General features: G+C 40.5%; 11 non-coding genes across 11 annotated transcripts; all 11 read left to right on the top strand.

Moving 5' to 3' along the window:
• Positions 1-11,299: 11,299 nt before the first annotated feature.
• trnal-uaa (transfer RNA leucine (anticodon UAA)) lies at positions 11,300-11,382 on the top strand. Its single transcript has one exon. It is a non-coding gene; the product is annotated as a tRNA-Leu (tRNA).
• A 743-nt stretch (positions 11,383-12,125) lies between these two features.
• Positions 12,126-12,208, top strand: trnal-caa (transfer RNA leucine (anticodon CAA)). Its single transcript has one exon. It is a non-coding gene; the product is annotated as a tRNA-Leu (tRNA).
• Positions 12,209-12,951: 743 nt separating this feature from the next.
• Positions 12,952-13,034, top strand: trnal-caa (transfer RNA leucine (anticodon CAA)). Its single transcript has one exon. It is a non-coding gene; the product is annotated as a tRNA-Leu (tRNA).
• A 743-nt stretch (positions 13,035-13,777) lies between these two features.
• trnal-uaa (transfer RNA leucine (anticodon UAA)) lies at positions 13,778-13,860 on the top strand. The gene has a single exon. It is a non-coding gene; the product is annotated as a tRNA-Leu (tRNA).
• Positions 13,861-14,582: 722 nt separating this feature from the next.
• trnal-uaa (transfer RNA leucine (anticodon UAA)) lies at positions 14,583-14,665 on the top strand. Its single transcript has one exon. It is a non-coding gene; the product is annotated as a tRNA-Leu (tRNA).
• A 743-nt stretch (positions 14,666-15,408) lies between these two features.
• Positions 15,409-15,491, top strand: trnal-caa (transfer RNA leucine (anticodon CAA)). The gene has a single exon. It is a non-coding gene; the product is annotated as a tRNA-Leu (tRNA).
• A 743-nt stretch (positions 15,492-16,234) lies between these two features.
• On the top strand, positions 16,235-16,317 carry trnal-uaa (transfer RNA leucine (anticodon UAA)). Its single transcript has one exon. It is a non-coding gene; the product is annotated as a tRNA-Leu (tRNA).
• Positions 16,318-17,060: 743 nt separating this feature from the next.
• Positions 17,061-17,143, top strand: trnal-uaa (transfer RNA leucine (anticodon UAA)). Its single transcript has one exon. It is a non-coding gene; the product is annotated as a tRNA-Leu (tRNA).
• A 723-nt stretch (positions 17,144-17,866) lies between these two features.
• trnal-uaa (transfer RNA leucine (anticodon UAA)) lies at positions 17,867-17,949 on the top strand. Its single transcript has one exon. It is a non-coding gene; the product is annotated as a tRNA-Leu (tRNA).
• A 743-nt stretch (positions 17,950-18,692) lies between these two features.
• trnal-uaa (transfer RNA leucine (anticodon UAA)) lies at positions 18,693-18,775 on the top strand. The gene has a single exon. It is a non-coding gene; the product is annotated as a tRNA-Leu (tRNA).
• Positions 18,776-19,517: 742 nt separating this feature from the next.
• On the top strand, positions 19,518-19,600 carry trnal-uaa (transfer RNA leucine (anticodon UAA)). Its single transcript has one exon. It is a non-coding gene; the product is annotated as a tRNA-Leu (tRNA).
• Positions 19,601-19,611: the final 11 nt, after the last annotated feature.

The following is a 19,611-nucleotide window of genomic DNA, read 5'->3' as shown; positions in this document are numbered from 1 at the left end:
CCCCAGCGAGTGTCTCAGCTGGTCCATCGAAATCGATGAAGGGGAGGATAGGCTCCTCCTCCAGTTGTTCACCAGGGGGTTGAACAGCGGTCAATCTCATCCCATGAGGAGGGGTACCGGCAACTCCGGTATGGCACCTATCATCATCCGGCAGCTCCCTTGTGACGTCACGATACTGGCCTGTATGGTTGGATACCGCTTTGTGTCACTGTGGACACAGGAAACGGCCATCTCCCTACCACGTTCAGTCCCTTGGCCCAGCAGGCTCATTGCTACGAGCATAACCACACTCCCGGAGTCTAATAGAGGTTCTGTGTCGTGTCCGTCAACCTTCACCGGGCCAATTAGTGCCGTTGGTTCCAGGTGCGCACAACAGGAGATGACGTAGTGCACTGCGCGGCCCACCTCACCTCAAGGGCTGGCTGATGGCATCGACTCCTCTCTAGACAGGCAATTCCAGGCAAGGTGCCCCTGGGCGCCAAACTCAAAACACATACTTTGGTCTCCATTTACCTGGGGTCGTCGGCAGCGGGTCTGCTCTCCCCCAGTCGTCTCTCTATGGGTCTGCGGCCCTTTGGCCCTGCCGACTGTCGATTCCGGCAGCAGTGAGGTTGTCCTTCCGTCAGCTCGGACGGGTCCTCGGCTTGGCTCCCCCTCAGCAGGGCCTCAGTGTCCTGATGTGTCTCCACTGCTTCCAGGAGGCCCTCCAAGATCTGGGGAATGCATAGACACTCTGACTTCATAACGTCATGGGGTATCCAGGCCCACTTTGGCTAGAATGGAGAGGGTGGCTATGTCAGTTATGAGTCATGCCCTGGTGATGCGCAGTAGGTCGCTCATCTGGGCTTGGGGTGAGGCGTTGTCCACGAACCTCCAGTTGGGGAACAGTTGGGCCCGATGGGCCAGGCTGTACCCATAGCGGCTGAGTATCTCCCGTTTGAGACAGTCGTAGTTAGCCACCTCTTTGTTGTTATGGTCCCAATACGCCTGTTGGGCATTCCCAGAGAGGAACAGGGCCTGCAGACTTGCCCACTTCAGCCTTGGCCATCTTTGCCGTAGCACTGTCCGTTCAAACATGCAGAGGTATGTTTTGATGTCTTCATCTTCGTTAGCTTAATTAAAAACTGGTTTGGCTGCGATTCAGGAGGCACTCCTCCTTGTAGCTTACTCAACGAGGTGGGCATTTTGTAGCCGCTGTTCCTCCAGAGTTCGTTCCTGAACCATCTCTTGTGCTTGTTGGACCTGGACGAACTGAGCTATCAACTCGTTCATGCTGATGCTATGTGAACGTCAACCCTGATCTGACCAGGTAAACAGAATGCCCTCATTCTACACCACTTGTGGCAGACCAGGGGGTTTGGTCAAGACATTTACATAGATCAGATAAAGACAGAGTTGGATTAGTTCAGTTTCAAGGGTGTTTATTTAAATAACAAACGAAAAGGAAACACTAGCCGGTATACCGTCTTCTGGGCTCCTGGGTCTTTCTGTGTCCTGGGGGGAACAAAACTGAGTTCCCTCCGTTACGGAGCACGACTATACGGGAGTAACCTCTCTTCCCCCAGTCCCCTCCCTCGTGTGCTGTCCATCTGGCAGCTTTATGGGACTCGTGCAGCTGGTGAGCAATCAGACCCTTGATTACTCAACAAGCCCCAATTAGTCCTGACCGGAGAGCCCATTGAGACATGGCACGTCCAGCAGAGGGAGCCATTGCCTCGCGATGTAAACTCCATCTGTCACCAGGCCTCGACAAGTCTCAAGTCCCTTGGTGTCTGACCTGCTGTACCCCACTGTTAGTTAGACAGCTAACAAAGACAGTAAACTGACAAGGCATCTTATTACAATACATTTGATATATTTTTCATTGACTGACATTGAGTACTATTGTATTCCTGCACATTTTTGGTTATTTAATTTAGCTAGGTAAGTCAGTTAAGAACATGTTTTCAATGATGGCCTAGGAACAGTGCATTAACTGTTTCGTTCAGGGGCAGAATGACAGATGATTACCTTGTCAGCTCGGGGAATCAATCTTGTAACCTTTTGGTTACTAGTCTAACGCTCTAACCACTAGGCTACCCTGCCACCCCTGTTTCTTTGACATTGTTTCATTCATATATACAAATGTATTTGGTCACCCCTTCAAATTAGTGGATTCAGCTTTTCAGCAACGCCCGTTGCTGACAGGTGTATAAAATCGAGCACACAGCCATGCAATCTCCATAGACAAACATTGGCAGTAGAATGGCATAATTTATGAGCTCAGTGACTTTCAACTTGCCACCGTCATAGGATGGCACCTTTCCGACAAGTCGGTTTGTCAAATTTCCACACTGCTAGAGCTGCCCTGGTCAACTGTAAGTGCTATTATTGTGAAGTGGAAACGTCTAGGAGCAGCAACAGCTCAGCCGCGAAGTGGAAGGCTACACAAGCTCCCAGAATGGCACAATAGAGTGCTGAAGCGTGTAGCGCGTGAAAATCATCTGTTGCAACCTTTTGTCGGGAGCATCATGAAATGGGTTTCCATGGCCGAGCATCCACACACAAGCCTAAGATCAGGATGAGCAATGCCAAGTGTTGGCTGGATTGGTGTAAAGCTCTTTTCCATTGGACTCTGGAGCAGTGGAATTGCATTCTCTAGAGTGATGAATCACGCTTCACCATCTGGTAGTCCGATGGACGAATCTGGGTTTGGCAGATGAAAGGATAATGCTACCTGCACAAATGTATAGTGCCAACTATACAGGAGGAATAAGGGTCTGGGGCTGTTTTTCATTGTTCGGGCTAGGCCCCTTAGTTCCAGTAAAGGTACAGTATAGAATGCTACAGTATAGAATGACATTCTAGACGATTCTGTGCAACAGTGGCAACAGTTTTGGGAAGGCCCATTCCTGTTTCAGCAGGACAACTACCCCGTGCACAAATACAGAAATTGTTTGAGATCGGTGTGGATGAACTTGACTGGCCTGCACAGAGCCCTAAACTCAACCCCATCGAAAGTGTTTGGGATGAATTGGAACACCGACTGTGAGCCAGGCCTAATAGTCTAACATCAGTCCCCACAACAAAGTTCCAGCATCTAGTGGAAAGCCTTCCCAGAAGAATATAGGTTGTTATAGCGGCAAAGTGGGGACAAAATCCATATTAATGCCCATGATTTTGGAATGAGGTGTTAGACACGCAGGTGTCCACATACTTTTAGTCATAGTTAAAACAAAGGATTTCTTCGTAGGCTACAGTATTTGACTCGACTGATTTTATGCTGACGATGTCAGTCATTTATTGCCCATTGTTTCTATGAGCATACAGCATTACAATAGTGGGCACTAAGTTCTATTTAAAACTTTACATTCAATTATTTCAATGGACACTGTAGCAATGCTCTATTGGTCTTACATATCTGATTGTCACGCCACTGGTCAAAAGACACGTATCAGCTACGGCAAACTGTTTCACACACAGTTATTCTTACTGATGACAGCCTGACGATAGAATGTTTGAAGGCAGTACTTCAGGTCCATTAGCATGATGATTAATTGGCATTCCATTGAGAACATAGGGTCGAAAGTTGAATTGGAGATAATGGGATTGAAAAGGCCACGTACACAATGCAGGGTCGCAACTCGTTCTTTCTAAATATTCCATTGCCATACTGGCTGGCAACTTCCTTATGCCTTGCCTGCTAGCTAGCCAACTACGGCTAACTTACAGTCACGTCAAAAAGTGATGCCAGAATAACTGCAAAGTAGCTGCATTTGCATTTGTTTAACCTGTTTTCTAGTGACATTTATTTGGATACATTCATAACAATGAGCTAATGAGTTGCGATTTCGCCTGGCACAGAAAATGTACTTACTGCCAGGACACTGTTGTTCAGAGGAGCTAGCCAACAACACAGCTACAGTAAAACAAACACTTCAAACAGACGCTGGAAAGACTGCAAATCAGCTGCGTTTCATTTGACCTTTTTTAAATAGATTTCTTTGTGCATATATCCATAAAAATAATGCCAGCTGATTCATGATTTGGACTGGCTGAGAAACGCTGCCTGTCTGTCTCATCCCGACTCCCGACACATTCATTACCATGGAACAGCAGGAGATCGAATTTGAATGTTGCAAATGTCGGCGAGACAATGTTGCAAATGTCGGAGAGACAGACAGCAAGGTTTATGCAAATCTCCGCTGTTGAAAACTAAATGTTCGTCCAAAAGAAATACAAGATAATGTCTAGATTATTTTTATAGTGGAGATCAAGTTCATAAATTGCCTGGCTGGGCTGATGAGAAAGTTGATTGCACAGTCAGATGGAACAGAGTAAATAGGCATTTTAATGTCATAGATTTAGCCGGTGGCAACTTGTGGAACAGACACTGGCTAGAATGCGGTTTTAACGAATCAGTATTCAGGATTAGACCCACACGTTGTATAAAAACAGAGTTCATTGACAGGAAACCAAAAAAAGCTGAAACATTCAAAAGTTTTTAAAACCAGGTTTCCATTCTGTTCAAAAATTCAATTAGCTTTTGGTTCGGGGAAGCTAGTTTCTATCTAATCATGAATTGTTAACATGGTACAGTAAATAATGTAATTATTTCAATTTCCTCATCCTGTAATTAAACCCCTTTGTATTACACAGTTGTAAGACACTCAAAACCCTACGACACTCAAAACCCTAGATTGTGATGCAAAGCTGAGCCCATGTTGAGTGTGCATGATGTGTGAATTTGTTTTTGTATATTAAAACAAGGATTTTACAGACAAGTGTAGGTGTGCATGTGTCTCATTTTCTAAGCGTGGGCACATTCTTATGGCCACATTGTCATTGTCCTTGGTTACAGCCTGCATTGTGTACGTGGCCTTTTCAATCCCATTATCTCCAATTCAACTTTCGACCCTATGTTCTCAATGGAGTGCCAATTAATCATCATGCTAATGGGCCTGAAGTACTGCCTTCAAACACTATCGTCAGGCTGTCATCAGTAAGAATAGCTGTGTGTGAAACAGTTTGCCGTAGCTGATAAGTGTCCTTTCACCAGTGACGTGACAATGAGATACTTAAGACCAATAGAGCATTGCTACAGTGTCCATTGAAATAATTGAATGTAAAGTTTTAAATAGAACTTAGTGCCCACTATTGTAATGCTGTATGCTCATAGAAACAATGGGCAATAAATGACTGACATCGTCAGCATAAAATCAGTCCAGTCAAATACTATAGCTTACGAAGAAATGTTTTGTTTGAACTATGACTGAAAGTATGTGGACACGTACTTGTCTAATATCTCATTCCAAAATCATGGGCATTAAGGCGTTGGACTTAAGATCCAATGGACATATGTCCTCGTGTGTTCGATCCCCACCCCTGGTAGAAGTTTCTATGAGGTGGATGTTATCAATTGTCTTTTCACTCATTTGAAATTGGTTTGGATCAAAGCTGAAAGAATTGACTTTGTTCCCCTTATTCCGCCTTGACTCAGCAAGTGTTTATCTTTTAAAAACACAAAAGATGCCTGAGTGGTTAAGGTCTTAGAGTCATTATCAACTTATTCATTATTATTCTTGCTTCGAAACCCTGTTCTTGTATTAAGTTTGATTTGGATGTAAAACAGTCTCATTTAGATATTGTCTGGCTCAAAGCCAAAATAACTGACTGTGTGCTCCTTATTCCTTTTTGACTGGGCACTTGATTTTGTGTTCTTTACATCAGGATGGCCGAGAAGTTAATGGGTTGGACGTAAGATCCAATGGACATATGTCTTCGTGTGATCGAACCCTCTCCTGGTAGAAGTTTCTGTGAGGTGGATATTATCAATTGTCAATTCACTCATTTGATATTGGTTTGGATCAAAGCTGAAAGAATTGACTTTGTTCCCCTTATTCCGCCTTGACTCAGCAAGTGTTTATCCTTTAAAAACACAAAAGATGCCTGAGTGGTTAAGGTCTTAGTCATATCAACTTTTTTATTATTATTTTGCTTCGAAACCCCGTTCTTGTATTAAGTTTGATTTGGATGTGAACCAGTTTCATTTAGATATTGTCTGGCTCAAAGCCAAAATAACTGACCTTGTGCTCCTTATTCCCTTTTGACTGGGCACTTGATTTTGTCTTCTTAACATCAGGATGGCCTGAGAGGTTAAGGTGTTGGACTTTAGATCCAATGGATATGTCCTTGTGGGTTTGAACCCCTCTCCTGGTAGAAAATTCTTTGAGTTGGATCTTATCAATTGTCCTTTCACTTATTTGAATTTTTTGGGGATCAAAGCTGAAAGAATTGACTTTGTTCCCTTTACTCAGCAATTGTTTATCTTTTAGAAACACAAAATATGGTTTAGTGGTTAAGGTCTTAGAGTCATTATCAACTTATTCATTTTTTCTTCTTGCTTCGAAACCCTGTTCATACCTTAAGGGAACATTTTGACATTTGCCATATGGTTAGTGAGAAAGTCCACATTGCAAATGTATGGTCCCTTAAGATGTCCGACAACTTTTCTAAAATTCGCGGACGGCGTCGGGCCGTGTGGCAGGGCCGGATCTTCCATGAAGTCATCTAACGAAGTCTCTAGGACTTTCTGTTTCCGTTTTATAAAATGTTCACATTTTGGTCATTTTTCCACTCTCCCGGTAAATCCCACAAGAGGGCGAATGGAATCATATTGCAAATGTACAAAACATCACCAATCACGACGTGGCCTTATCTCCTAAACGGAAAAGATTTCGAAGACGAAACTTGGTGAGCATAGGTTTGGCATAATGGGCCTGTGTAAACCGGAAGTGCCTTAAAATGGTGTCATAGGTGCTGTTTTGAAGGGTTGAAAAGGTCTGATCTTTTCAAAACTTCATATATGTGTATTTGGCAACCCTCCTGAACTGCAAATCAGTCATTTCTCCCAATAGATGTCAAAGAAAAGCTCTCTCAACACACACACACAGCAAGGATGGAGTGACAAAGTGCTGTGCTTAAAGACACTCAGAGCCTACAATAGCAGTACCATAATCTCTAGGCTGTGCCGAGTTCAACGAGATGCCCCGCTTGACCGTAGCTCGCTCGGTCTAAGCGCAGCGACCATGAGAAAAAGTAGGCCCATAATGAAGCCTGGCCCTAATTTCAATTTGCTTTTGGGCGACAGTGGGAGAACCTTTAGGGTGAGAAGCGCAATTTGACCTCAGGAACGTTCCTGAGATGCCCCTAAATTCAACCTGAAGACTATGTAGGTTATGAATGTCTTATGAACCTGTCTTTGATGACAATCCATCAGGCCACTATGAGGTCTGCCTGTGTTGATTCTAAGCTTCCTGGAGCAACCGGAAGTGGTTAAAATCACCCTAAAAGTGTTTTTCCATACCCAACCAGCAGTTTGTGATAAATAGTGCATTCAACCCTGTGTAAATCGGTCAGTCTTTAACGTAAACACTTAAAACTCTGTCTTCTGTAAAGGCATACTCAAATCAGGATATGTGTTTACTTATAGCATCCTGTGCCAACCGGAAGTGCCTTAAATGGTGTCATAGGGGCTGTTTCGAAGGGTTAAAAAGGTCAGATCTTTTCAAAACTTCATATGTGTGATTAGGCAACCCCCATGAACTGTAAATCAGTCATGTCTCCCATAAAATTTCCAAGAAAAAATCACACACACACACAGCTAGGACAGAGGGACACAGTGTGGTGCGTAGAGACAGTGCCTGCAATAGTTACCTTTGTTCAAACTAAAAAAGAACCGTCAGACCTAGAGTTCTGAAACTTTAGAAACCTGTTCTAAACCTCAGGTCGATAGTGCGTGGTGAGTTACTTGGCCTTTAGAAGGTTCTCGGACCGAGAAACAGCCTCGTACATTTGCAATGACTTCAATTCATTTTGACCATTACGAAAATGACGACATTTAGAATAGTCCCAGTCGCAAGACTAGGTGCATTGAAACCAGCTCGGCCCATAGAGACGGACCCCAACGTTTCTGTCCGATGTTTCTGTCCGCTCATTCAAGGACCCCGTAGCAAGGCATGGAAAAAAAGTGGATTTTCAGCACCAATTAAAGTCTTGCTCGGGCACCGTATTACCTATCGAGCCGAAACTCGGGATTCGGGATCGCCTCACATAGGCCTACACATAATGTCAGGACTGGACCTGCAGCTAGAACGTAACTATGTGTTTTACGTTTTTATTATGTTTTAAACTGAAGGCGCTGTGAATTATGGGCCTGCTCTGAAATATGTGATAGTTGGCTTCTAAACGAGTTGTAAAATGTGGGTTTGGTGTCAGATGATATCAGTTTGGTGTCAGAATGACATCTAATTGACTGATGGACACTGACTTGCTAGTTGACTTTTGTACATTTGCAATATGTTTAAACAGAGAGGGACCATCACCAAAATGGCATTATGAAATCAACACTAAAAATGGCATCACCATAGTCTCCAGACCGTGCTGAGTTCAACGAGGCTCCCCACTTGACCGTAGCTCGCTCTGAGTGCAGAAACCGTGAAAAAAGCAGGCTCAAAATGAAGCCTGGCCCTAAATGTCACTTGCTTTTGGTTGACAGTGAGAGAACCATTAGGGTGCGAAGCACACTTCAACCTCAGGTACATTCCTGAGGTCCTCCCGATCTGTGCAAGCCTATCCTTGACCGTGTGGCATTAACCCTTAACAGTATATCAGTGTTTTTTGATCTCACAGATTATAATGACTTCTCTCCCCATAGGAATACATTGCCTGCTCCTCTAATGTCAAACTGAAGCCTATGTGGGTTGTGAATGGCTTATGAACCTGTCTTCGATGACAGTCCATCAGGCTACTATTAGGTGTCGATTCTAAGCTTCCTGAAGCAACCGGAAGTGGTTAAAATCAACCTAAAAGTGTTTTCCATACCCAACCTGATGTTTGATAGAAATAGTGAATTCAACCCTGTGTAAATCAGTCAGTTCTTAACGTATAGACTTAAAACTCAGGATTCTGTAAAAGCATACCCCAATGAGGATATGTCTTTACTTTTAGCTTCCTGTGCCAACCGGAAGTGCCATAATTGGTGTTATAGGGGCTGTTTCGAAGGGTTAAAATAGTCAGATCTGGTTAAGGTCTTTGAGTCATTATCAACTTGTTTATTTTTCTTCTTGCTTCGAAACCCCGTTCTTGTATTAAGTATGATTTGAATGTCAACAAGTCTCATTTAGATATTTTCTGGCTCAAAGCTAAAATAAATGACTGTGTGCTCCTCATTCCAATTTCACTGGGCTCTTGATTGTACTTTACACTAGGATGGCTGAGTGGTTTAGACTGTTGGAAAAAAAATCCAATGAATGCTATGTTCTTGTGGGTACCAACCGCATTCCTGGAAAAAACTTACTTTGAATGTAATCAACCCACCTTTCATTCATTTCCAATTAGCGTGGCTCAAATCTGAAAGGAATGACTATGACAAGATCTTCTACTTTGACTCAGCTCTTGTTAGTCTTTTAGAAACACCTGGATGTCAGTGTGTTTAAGGCGTTAGACTCATGATCAAAATTAAAATGTTATTGTTTGTTCCAAACCTACATCTGGTAGAAAGTGTGTTTTGGATGTAATCAAGTTTCATTGACATATTGTCTGGATCAAAGCCAAAAGATCTAACTGTGTGCTCCATATTCCATTTTGACTGCGCCCTTGAATTTAGGCTTATTACACCAGGATGGCCGAGAGGATAAGGCGTTGGACTTAAGATCCGACGGACATATGTCCTCGTGGTTTCGAACCCAACTGCTGGTATAAGTTAATCTATCATTTGGATGTAATCAATTGTTCTTTCACTCATTTGAAATTTCTTTGGATGAAAGCTGAAAGAATTGACTTTGTTCCCCTTGTTCCGCCTTGACTCAGCAAGTGTTTATCGTTTAAAAACACAAAAGATGGCTAAGTAGTTATGGTGTTTGAGTCATTATCAACTTAATTATTATTCTTCTTGCTTCGAAACCCCATTCTTGTATTATGTTTGATTTGCATGTCAACAAGTCTCATTTAGATATTGTCTGGCTCAAAGCCAAAATAACTGACTGTGTGCTCCTCATTCCAATTTCACTGGGCTCTTGATTGTACTTTACACCAGGATGGCTGAGTGGTTTAGACTGTTGGAATAAAAATCCAATGAATGCTATCTTCTTGTGGATACCAACCGCATTCCTGGAAAAAAATGACTTTGGATGTAATCAACCCACCTTTTATTCAATTCCAATTAGCGTGGATCAAATCTGAAAGGAATGACTATGACAAGGTCTTCTACTTTGACTCAGCTCTTGTTAGTCTTTTAGAAACACCTGGATGTCCGTGTGTTTAAGGCGTTAGACTCATGATCGAAATTCAAATGTTCTTGTTTGTTCCAAACCTACATCTGGTAGAAAGTTTCATTTGGATGTAATCAAGTTTCATTTACATATTGTCTGGATCAAAGCCAAAAGATCTAACTGTGTGCTCCTTATTCCATTTTGACTGCGCCCATGATTGTTTGTTTATTACACCAGGATGGCCGAGAGGTTAAGGCGTTGGACTTAAGATCCAATGGACATATGTTCGACCCCCACTCCTGGTATGAGTTCATGTATCTTTTGGGTGTAATCAATTGTCCTTTCACTCATTTGACATTTCTTGGGATGAAAGCTGAAAGAATTGACTTTGTTCCCCTTATTCCGGCTTGACTCAGCAAGTGTTTATCATTTAAAAACACAAAAGATGGCTAAGTAGTTATGGTGTTTTAGTCATTATCAACTTAATTATTATTCTTCTTGCTTCGAAACCCCATTCTTGTATTAAGTTTGATTTGCATGTCAACAAGTCTCATTTAGATATTTTCTGACTCAAAGCCAAAATAACTGACTGTGTGCTCCTCATTCCAATTTCACTGGGCTCTTGATTGTACTTTACACCAGGATGGCTGAGTGGGTTAGACTGCTGGAATAAAAATCCAATGAATGCTATCTTCTTGTGGATACCAACCGCATTCCTGGAAAAAACTTACTTTGGATGTAATCAACCCACCTTTCATTCATTTCCAATTAGCGTGGCTCAAATCTGAAAGGAATGACTATGACAAGATCTTCTACTTTGACTCACCTCTTGTTAGTCTTTTAGAAACACCGGGATGTCAGTGTGTTTAAGGCGTTAGACTCATGATCGAAATTAAAATGTTCTTGTTTGTTCCAAACCTACATCTGGTAGAAAGTTTGATTTGGATGTAATCAAGTTTCATTTACATATTGTCTGGATCAAAGCCAAAAGATCTAACTGTGTGCTCCATATTCCATTTTGACTGCGCCCTTGAAATTATGTTTATTACACCAGGATGGCCGAGAGGTTAAGGCGTTGGACTTAAGATCCAATGGACATTCGTCCTCGTGGGTTCGAACCCCACTCCTGGTATGAGTTATCTATCATTTGGATGTAATCAATTGTCCTTTCACTCATTTGAAATTTCGTTTTATGAAAGCTGAAAGAATTGACTTTGTTCCCCTTATTCCGCCTTGACTCAGCAAGTGTTTATCGTTTAAAAACACAAAAGATGGCTAAGTAGTTATGGTGTTTGAGTCATTATCAACTTAATTATTATTCTTCTTGCCTAGAAACCCCATTCTTGTATTAAGTTTGATTTGCATGTCAACAAGTCTCATTTAGATATTTTCTGACTCAAAGCCAAAATAACTGACTGTGTGCTCCTCATTCCAATTTCACTGGGCTCTTGATTGTACTTTACACCAGGATGGCTGAGTGGGTTAGACTGCTGGAATAAAAATCCAATGAATGCTATCTTCTTGTGGATACCAACCGCATTCCTGGAAAAAACTTACTTTGGATGTAATCAACCCACCTTTCATTCATTTCCAATTAGCGTGGCTCAAATCTGAAAGGAATGACTATGACAAGATCTTCTACTTTGACTCAGCTCTTGTTAGTCTTTTAGAAACACCTGGATGTCAGTGTGTTTAAGGCGTTAGATTCATGATCAAAATTCAAATGTTCTTGTTTGTTCCAAACCTACATCTGGTAGAAAGTTTGATTTGGATGTAATCAAGTTTCATTTACATATTGTCTGGATCAAAGCCAAAAGATCTAACTGTGTGCTCCATATTCCATTTTGACTGAGCCCTTGAAAATATGTTTATTACACCAGGATGGCCGAGAGGTTAAGGCGTTGGACTCAAGATCCAATGGACATACGTCCTCGTGGGTTCGAACCCCACTTCTGGTATGAGTTATCTATCATTTGGATGTAATCAATTGTCCTTTCACTCATTTTAAATTTTGTTTGATGAAAGCTGAAAGAATTGACTTTGTTCCCCTTATTCCGCCTTGACTCAGCAAGTGTTTATCGTTTAAAAACACAAAAGATGGCTAAGTAGTTATGGTGTTTGAGTCATTATCAACTTAATTATTATTCTTCTTGCCTAGAAACCCCATTCTTGTATTAAGTTTGATTTGCATGTCAACAAGTCTCATTTAGATATTTTCTGACTCAAAGCCAAAATAACTGACTGTGTGCTCCTCATTCCAATTTCACTGGGCTCTTGATTGTACTTTACACCAGGATGGCTGAGTGGGTTAGACTGCTGGAATAAAAATCCAATGAATGCTATCTTCTTGTGGATACCAACCGCATTCCTGGAAAAAACTTACTTTGGATGTAATCAACCCACCTTTCATTCATTTCCAATTAGCGTGGCTCAAATCTGAAAGGAATGACTATGACAAGATCTTCTACTTTGACTCACCTCTTGTTAGTCTTTTAGAAACACCGGGATGTCAGTGTGTTTAAGGCGTTAGACTCATGATCGAAATTAAAATGTTCTTGTTTGTTCCAAACCTACATCTGGTAGAAAGTTTCATTTGGATGTAATCAAGTTTCATTTACATATTGTCTGGATCAAAGCCAAAAGATCTAACTGTGTGCTCCATATTCCATTTTGACTGCGCCCTTGAAATTATGTTTATTACACCAGGATGGCCGAGAGGTTAAGGCGTTGGACTCAAGATCCAATGGACATACGTCCTCGTGGGTTCGAACCCCACTCCTGGTATGAGTAATCTATCATTTGGATGTAATCAATTGTCCTTTCACTCATTTGAAATTTCGTTTTATGAAAGCTGAAAGAATTGACTTTGTTCCCCTTATTCCGCCTTGACTCAGCAAGTGTTTATCGTTTAAAAACACAAAAGATGGCTAAGTAGTTATGGTGTTTGAGTCATTATCAACTTAATTATTATTCTTCTTGCTTCGAAACCCTATTCTTGTATTAAGTTTGATTTGCATGTCAACAAGTCTCATTTACATATTTTCTCACTAAAAGCCAAAATAACTGACTGTGTGCTCCTCATTCCAATTTCACTGGGCTCTTGATTGTACTTTACACCAGGATGGCTGAGTGGGTTAGACTGCTGGAATAAAAATCCAATGAATGCTATCTTCTTGTGGATACCAACCACATCCCTGTAAAAAAATTACTTTGGATGTAATCAACCCACCTTTCATTCATTTCCAATTAGCGTGGCTCAAATCTAAAAGGAATGACTATGACAAGATCTTCTACTTTGACTCAGCTCTTGTTAGTCTTTTAGAAACACCTGGATGTCAGTGTGTTTAAGGCGTTAGACTCATGATCGAAATTAAAATGTTCTTGTTTGTTCCAAACCTACATCTGGTAGAAAGTTTCATTTAGATGTAATCAAGTTTCATTTACATATTGTCTGGATCAAAGCCAAAAGATCTAACTGTGTGCTCCATATTCCATTTTTACTGCGCCCTTGAAAGTATGTTTATTATACCAGGATGGCCGAGAGGTTAAGGCGTTGGACTTAAGATCCAATGGACATACGACCTCGTGGGTTCGAACCCCACTCCTGGTATGAGATCATCTATCAATTGTCCTTTCACTCATTTGAAATTTCTTTGGCTGAAAGAATTGACTTTGTTCCCCTTATTCCGCCTTGACTCAGCAAGTGTTTATCGTTTAAAAACACAAAAGATGGCTAAGTAGTTATGGTGTTTGAGTCATTATCAACTTAATTATTATTCCTCTTGCTTGAAACCCTATTCTTGTATTAAGTTTGATTTGCATGTCAACAAGTCTCATTTAGATATTTTCTAACTCAAAGCCAAAATAACTGACTGTGTGCTCCTCATTCCAATTTCACTGGGCTCTTGATTGTACTTTACACCAGGATGGCTGAGTGTGTTAGACTGCTGGAATAAAAATCCAATGAATGCTATCTTCTTGTGGATACCAACCGCATTCCTGGAAAAAACTTACTTTGGATGTAATCAAACCCACCTTTCATTCATTTCCAATTAGCGTGGCTCAAATCTGAAAGGAATGACTATGACAAGATCTTCTACTTTGACTCAGCTCTTGTTAGTCTTTTAGAAACACCTGGATTTCAGTGTGTTTAAGGCGTTAGACTCATGATCGAAATTAAAATGTTCTTGTTTGTCCAAACCTACATCTGGTAGAAAGTTTGATTTGGATGTAATCAAGTTTCATTTACATATTGTCTGGATCAAAGCCAAAAGATCTAACTGTGTGCTCCATATTCCATTTTGACTGCGCCCTTGAAAATATGTTTATTACACCAGGATGGCCGAGAGGTTAAGGCGTTGGACATAAGCTCCAATGGACATACGTCCTCGTGGGTTCGAACCCCACTTCTGGTATGAGTTATCTATCATTTGGATGTAATCAATTGTCCTTTCACTCATTTGAAATTTCGTTTGATGAAAGCTGAAAGAATTGACTTTGTTCCCCTTATTCCGCCTTGACTCAGCAAGTGTTTATCGTTTAAAAACACAAAAGATGGCTAAGTAGTTATGGTGTTTGAGTCATTATCAACTTAATTATTATTCTTCTTGCTTCGAAACCCCATTCTTGTATTAAGTTTGATTTGCATGTCAACAAGTCTCATTTAGATATTTTCTGACTCAAAGCCAAAATAACTGACTGTGTGCTCCTCATTCCAATTTCACTGGGCTCTTGATTGTACTTTACACCAGGATGGCTGAGTGGGTTAGACTGCTGGAATAAAAATCCAATGAATGCTATCTTCTTGTGGATACCAACCGCATTCCTGGAAAAAACTTACTTTGGATGTAATCAACCCACCTTTCATTCATTTCCAATTAGCGTGGCTCAAATCTGAAAGGAATGACTATGACAAGATCTTCTACTTTGACTCAGCTCTTGTTAGTCTTTTAGAAACACCTGGATGTCAGTGTGTTTAAGGCGTTAGATTCATGATCGAAATTCAAATGTTCTTGTTTGTTCCAAACCTACATCTGGTAGAAAGTTTGATTTGGATGTAATCAAGTTTCATTTACATATTGTCTGGATCAAAGCCAAAAGATCTAACTGTGTGCTCCATATTCCATTTTGACTGAGCCCTTGAAAATATGTTTATTACACCAGGATGGCCGAGAGGTTAAGGCGTTGGACTCAAGATCCAATGGACATACGTCCTCGTGGGTTCGAACCCCACTTCTGGTATGAGTTATCTATAATTTGGATGTAATCAATTGTCCTTTCACTCATTTTAAATTTTGTTTGATGAAAGCTGAAAGAATTGACTTTGTTCCCCTTATTCCGCCTTGACTCAGCAAGTGTTTATCGTTTAAAAACACAAAAGATGGCTAAGTAGTTATGGTGTTTGAGTCATTATCAACTTAATTATTATTCTTCTTGCCTAGAAACCCCATTCTCGTATTAAGTTTGATTTGCATGTCAACAAGTCTCATTTAGATATTTTCTGACTCAAAGCCAAAATAACTGACTGTGTGCTCCTCATTCCAATTTCACTGGGCTCTTGATTGTACTTTACACCAGGATGGCTGAGTGGGTTAGACTGCTGGAATAAAAATCCAATGAATGCTATCTTCTTGTGGATACCAACCGCATTCCTGGAAAAAACTTACTTTGGATGTAATCAACCCACCTTTCATTCATTTCCAATTAGCGTTGCTCAAATCTGAAAGGAATGACTATGACAAGATCTTCTACTTTGACTCAGCTCTTGTTAGCCTTTTAGAAACACCTGGATGTCAGTGTGTTTAAGGCGTTAGATTCATGATCGAAATTAAAATGTTCTTGTTTGTTCCAAACCTACATCTGGTAGAAAGTTTGATTTGGATGTAATCAAGTGTCATTTACATATTGTCTGGATCAAAGCCAAAAGATGTAACTGTGTGCTCCATATTCCATTTTGACTGCGCCCTTGAAATTAAGTTTATTACACCAGGATGGCCGAGAGGTTAAGGCGTTGGACTTAAGATCCAATGGACATACGTCCTCGTGGGTTCGAACCCCACTCCTGGTATGAGTAATCTATCATTTGGATGTAATCAATTCTACTTTCACTCATTTGAAATGTCTTTTGATGAAAGCTGAAAGAATTGACTTTGTTCCCCTTATTCCGCCTTGACTCAGCAAGTGTTTATCGTTTAAAAACACAAAAGATGGCTAAGTAGTTATGGTGTTTGAGTCATTATCAACTTAATTATTATTCTTCTTGCTTCGAAACCCTATTCTTGTATTAAGTTTGATTTGCATGTCAACAAGTCTCATTTACATATTTTCTCACTAAAAGCCAAAATAACTGACTGTGTGCTCCTCATTCCAATTTCACTGGGCTCTTGATTGTACTTTACACCAGGATGGCTGAGTGGGTTAGACTGCTGGAATAAAAATCCAATGAATGCTATCTTCTTGTGGATACCAACCACATCCCTGTAAAAAAATTACTTTGGATGTAATCAACCCACCTTTCATTCATTTCCAATTAGCGTGGCTCAAATCTAAAAGGAATGACTATGACAAGATCTTCTACTTTGACTCAGCTCTTGTTAGTCTTTTAGAAACACCTGGATGTCAGTGTGTTTAAGGCGTTAGACTCATGATCGAAATTAAAATGTTCTTGTTTGTTCCAAACCTACATCTGGTAGAAAGTTTCATTTAGATGTAATCAAGTTTCATTTACATATTGTCTGGATCAAAGCCAAAAGATCTAACTGTGTGCTCCATATTCCATTTTTACTGCGCCCTTGAAAGTATGTTTATTATACCAGGATGGCCGAGAGGTTAAGGCGTTGGACTTAAGATCCAATGGACATACGACCTCGTGGGTTTGAACCCCACTCCTGGTATGAGATCATCTATCAATTGTCCTTTCACTCATTTGAAATTTCTTTGGCTGAAAGAATTGACTTTGTTCCCCTTATTCCGCCTTGACTCAGCAAGTGTTTATCGTTTAAAAACACAAAAGATGGCTAAGTAGTTATGGTGTTTGAGTCATTATCAACTTAATTATTATTCCTCTTGCTTCGAAACCCTATTCTTGTATTAAGTTTGATTTGCATGTCAACAAGTCTCATTTAGATATTTTCTAACTCAAAGCCAAAATAACTGACTGTGTGCTCCTCATTCCAATTTCACTGGGCTCTTGATTGTACTTTACACCAGGATGGCTGAGTGTGTTAGACTGCTGGAATAAAAATCCAATGAATGCTATCTTCTTGTGGATACCAACCGCATTCCTGGAAAAAACTTACTTTGGATGTAATCAAACCCACCTTTCATTCATTTCCAATTAGCGTGGCTCAAATCTGAAAGGAATGACTATGACAAGATCTTCTACTTTGACTCAGCTCTTGTTAGTCTTTTAGAAACACCTGGATTTCAGTGTGTTTAAGGCGTTAGACTCATGATCGAAATTAAAATGTTCTTGTTTGTCCAAACCTACATCTGGTAGAAAGTTTGATTTGGATGTAATCAAGTTTCATTTACATATTGTCTGGATCAAAGCCAAAAGATCTAACTGTGTGCTCCATATTCCATTTTGACTGCGCCCTTGAAAATATGTTTATTACACCAGGATGGCCGAGAGGTTAAGGCGTTGGACATAAGCTCCAATGGACATACGTCCTCGTGGGTTCGAACCCCACTTCTGGTATGAGTTATCTATCATTTGGATGTAATCAATTGTCCTTTCACTCATTTGAAATTTCGTTTGATGAAAGCTGAAAGAATTGACTTTGTTCCCCTTATTCCGCCTTGACTCAGCTAGTGTTTATCGTTTAAAAACACAAAAGATGGCTAAGTAGTTATGGTGTTTGAGTCATTATCAACTTAATTATTATTCTTCTTGCTTCGAAACCCCATTCTTGTATTAAGTTTGATTTGCATGTCAACAAGTCTCATTTAGATATTTTCTGACTCAAAGCCAAAATAACTGACTGTGTGCTCCTCATTCCAATTTCACTGGGCTCTTGATTGTACTTTACACCAGGATGGCTGAGTGGGTTAGACTGCTGGAATAAAAATCCAATGAATGCTATCTTCTTGTGGATACCAACCACATCCCTGGAAAAAAATTACTTTGGATGTAATCAACCCACCTTTCATTCATTTCCAATTAGCGTGGCTCAAATCTGAAAGGAATGACTATGACAAGTTCTTCTACTTTGACTCAGCTCTTGTTAGTCTTTTAGAAACACCTGGATGTCAGTGTGTTTAAGGCGTTAGACTCATGATCGAAATTAAAATGTTCTTGTTTGTTCCAAACCTACATCTGGTAGAAAGTTTCATTTGGATGTAATCAAGTTTCATTTACATATCGTCTGGATCAAAGCCAAAAGATCTAACTGTGTGCTCCATATTCCATTTTGACTGCGCACTTGAAATTATGTTTATTACACCAGGATGGCCGAGAGGTTAAGGCGTTGGACTTAAGATCCAATGGACATACGTCCTCGTGGGTTCGAACCCCACTCCTGTTATGAGTTATCTATCATTTGGATGTAATAAATTGTCCTTTCACTCATTTGAAATTTTGTTTGATGAAAGCTGAAAGAATTGACTTTGTTCCCCTTATTCCGCATTGACTCAGCAAGTGTTTATCGTTTAAAAACACAAAAGATGGCTAAGTAGTTATGGTGTTTGAGTCATTATCAACTTAATTATTAGTCTTCTTGCTTCAAAACCCCATTCTTGTATTAAGTGTGATTTGCATGTCAACAAGTCTCATTTAGATATTTTCTGACTCAAAGCCAAAATAACTGACTGTGTGCTCCTCATTCCAATTTCACTGGGCTCTTGATTGTACTTTACACCAGGATGGCTGAGTGGGTTAGACTGCTGGAATAAAAATCCAATGAATGCTATCTTCTTGTGGATACCAACCACATCCCTGGAAAAACTTACTTTGGATGTAATCAACCCACCTTTCATTCATTTCCAATTAGCGTGGCTCAAATCTGAAAGGAATGACTATGACAAGTTCTTCTACTTTGACTCAGCTCTTGTTAGTCTTTTAGAAACACCTGTATGTCAGTGTGTTTAAGGCGTTAGAATCATGATCGAAATTAAAATGTTCTTGTTTGTTCCAAACCTACATCTGGTAGATAGTTTGATTTGGATGTAATCAAGTTTCATTTACATATTGTCTGGATCAAAGCCAAAAGATCTAACTGTGTGCTCCATATTCCATTTTGACTGCGCCCTTGAAATTATGTTTATTACACCAGGATGGCCGAGAGGTTAAGGCGTTGGACTTAAGATCCAATGGACATTCGTCATCGTGGGTTCGAACCCCACTCCTGGTATGAGTTATCTA

This window comes from Oncorhynchus nerka, linkage group LG4, assembly GCF_034236695.1.
Source record: "Oncorhynchus nerka isolate Pitt River linkage group LG4, Oner_Uvic_2.0, whole genome shotgun sequence".
NCBI classification, from domain to species: Eukaryota; Metazoa; Chordata; class Actinopteri; order Salmoniformes; family Salmonidae; genus Oncorhynchus; species Oncorhynchus nerka.
The sequence above is the reverse complement of the archived record's forward strand: the minus strand, read 5'-3'. Positions and strand labels throughout refer to the sequence as shown.